The sequence below is a fragment of the Solanum stenotomum genome, chromosome 8 (assembly GCF_019186545.1).
Source record: "Solanum stenotomum isolate F172 chromosome 8, ASM1918654v1, whole genome shotgun sequence".
Classification (NCBI taxonomy): domain Eukaryota; kingdom Viridiplantae; phylum Streptophyta; class Magnoliopsida; order Solanales; family Solanaceae; genus Solanum; species Solanum stenotomum.
This window is the reverse complement of record NC_064289.1, coordinates 57,193,143-57,196,236: the sequence shown is the minus strand read 5'-3', so window position 1 is coordinate 57,196,236 and position 3,094 is coordinate 57,193,143. Positions and strand designations below refer to the sequence as shown.

At 29.4% G+C, this 3,094-nt stretch overlaps 1 pseudogene; it reads right to left on the bottom strand.

The window, feature by feature from the left end:
* On the bottom strand, positions 1 to 2,323 carry LOC125873978 (NAC domain-containing protein 21/22-like; annotated as a pseudogene).
* Between the last annotated feature and the right edge of the window lie 771 nt (positions 2,324 to 3,094).

Here is a 3,094-nt window from a genome sequence, read left to right as displayed (position 1 = left end):
CAATAATAATCCAACAAATTAATAATTACTATGACTAATAATTTTATATAAAAACCAAACTATTTTCATCCTCAAATTTCATATCCCCATCAAGGCAAGAATGACAACCCCTCCATCTTGTAAACTTGATTCTTCAAAATAATTCATGTCAAACAAGAACCCAAACTCATCCTCCTTGCCACATTTTGAGTGAATTATTTCATTTGCTAGAACTTTGTTTATCTCTTGTGACAATTGAAGATTATTGCTCAAGTTCTGACTTTAATAGATAGAGTTATTTGAAAAATTAGGCAAGGTCGATGGGTGATATTCGCCGCCACCATAGGACAATAACTTAGGCATAGTTCCTTCATGGTTGTCCATATTATTGAAAGATGTGATACTTGTACTCTCATTGTTAGTACTATTGATGTTTTCATCTTTAGTACCTTTGAAAAATACTCTACATAATACCCAATCTTCCTGTTCAAATATGATTAAACCGTATAGTTAGGTCTAATATTTAATGATGTAATAATATTATTGAACTGATCAGTTTAACTTCTACAAACAAACAGTGAAATAGAATTCTTTATAATATAAGTAACCATCCATAAAAAAGTATGATTAGGTATCTGAATAAATACATAAGTTAATTAATGATTACTACAAGCGAAAAGAAATTAGATTATCGGGTTATATAAGTTAAATCTTTTAGAACTTAATGTTAACTCTAGGTACCTATAATGCAGATTTCTTTAAGTTCTATGTACTAATGAAAAATATAGTCACACAATTAAATCACTTGTAAGATAGTTATAAGTCGATTTATAAGACAAGCATTATTGGGTAATCGAAGAAGAAAAATAAATCTATAAACTTCAAATTTTGAATCCTTTATATTATATTCTATTCGTTCTAATTTATGTGACATCGTTTGACCAAGCATGATGTTTAAGAAATAAGAGAAGACTTTGTTGTGTTTATCGAATTTCCCTTATTAAAGTCACTTTAATGCTTATATTTAGTTGTTTTTTTTCCTAATAAAGTGTTAAGTGGAACCAAATAAGAATAAAATTGAAATGGTGTTATTAAATAGTTGTCAAATAAAAAATACATGATATATTATTTTTTGGGATGATCTCAGAAAAAAACAATCGTACGGCATAAATTGAGACAATTTTTTTTTAAACTTATAATAGAATCTTGCTAGACACCATCCATTATTTTCAAACTAGCTAGGAGGTTTCTAAGAAGTTTCTTATAAAGACATATTTGTCACTTTGTTTTGAGACAATATTTTTTCAACATAACACATAAGACACTTGACTTAACTTTCTCTATTTCTATATGCGACTAAAAAGTCTCCTCATGTTTCTTGGGTATCAATCCTATAAGACCTTTTTGTAGTGTGTATGTTAGACAATGCAATACCTTAGTGTCGATGTATAAAACTTAAATCCAGGAAATAAAAGCAAAGTTTACACTTTATGCATTGACAATTTAATCAAGAATATTTTTACACCGCCATTTGGACATTATAAAGAGATAATATCTCAGATGATCACTAAATAATAGATTGTTTTTTTAAAAAAAAATCACTCAACTTTAATTTTTAACTCAGAAGTCACTCAATTATAGGTTTTTTTTCTCAGAAATCATTCAATGTTGATTTTTAACTCAAAAAATATTCATTTCAATCATTCAATAACCCACTCAACTTGACCCGACCTGCTAAAAATTGAGTGACTTCTGAAATAAAAACTAAAGTATTGAATGACTTTCTAATAAAAGAGTCTATAATGAGTGATCGTTAGATATTATCTACACTTATGAAATAATCATAGATAAATTTGTATATACGATAAGCATCAATTCACTACTAGAAAAAATCAGAAATTTCAACGGATTTTACATCGAAATGATACTCGATACAACTATTTCCGATGGAAATGTTAGTCACAAATTAATTCCGATTGTTCTAATAGTGATGATTGATAAATCATGTAAACATAGTAACTAACATGTTATCACATGTTAAACTTTAACGACGATATACAAAGATTAATTACGTACCTTAGGAGGTATATGAGGATTTTCGAGTCGAAATTCATGCATAATTAATCCATCCAGTTTTAATCCCATGAGGAGCTCTATTTATTTTTAAAACCAAAGTTTTTCTCATGCCAATGAGTGCACCTGTTTGAGGATCAAACACTGTTCTATCTTTGCCAGTAGCTTTCCAATATCCAGAAATTGTAGCCCTATTTGTTCGAAAACCGGTTGCGTATTTTCGATCTCGAAAACTAAAGAAATACCACTCATTTGAGTTCAATTTTGTCATCTCTACATAACGTGTAACGTAAAATTAGTTAAAAGAAGAAATAAGGACAAGCAAGGAGAAAAAAATAAACGGAATATTTATGACGATAGACTAGCTAGGTCATCAATGTGTAGGGCAAGCATGCTTTTTTCCGATAGGTTTAGCTTTTAGATAAAACGTGTCATATAATAGACATACATATTTTTTAAATAACTATGTATCTTACCACTAGTTAAGAGTTTTCTATCAAATATTGAGGAAGACGGACTTAGATACATGTATAAGTATTTTTGCTACCAAATATACTGAAATAAGGAGTTAGAGAGGCGAGCGAGATGAGGAGGGAGGTGAGTGAGATAGTACTCATGTGTGTCTTGTGTGATTCACATGTATCTGAGATAATATATCAGATACATAGGAGAGTGGTGAGCGAGATTTGTTATGTATGTAAAATACTCTTGGATACAATGTATCTAGAATAAATTACACATAATTTTGATCTCATGTATCCCGAGATATGTATATCTGAACGTATTCGAACGGACCAAAATTCGATAAGATTCGCAATATTATAAACTACATGTATATAAGTAATCAGATCCTAAACTAATGAGATTTATGTAAGTGTCTCTATAATTTAACATGACATTAGAGAAGATAGATGTCCTAATTTCAAGTCTCGCCACCTTATGAGAAAGAACTTTTATGTAACTGCTTAAGTACTTATAAAAAAAGAATCAAGCATGTACATGAATGTTTTGGGGGTGTTGAAGACATAGCAAACAAAACTTT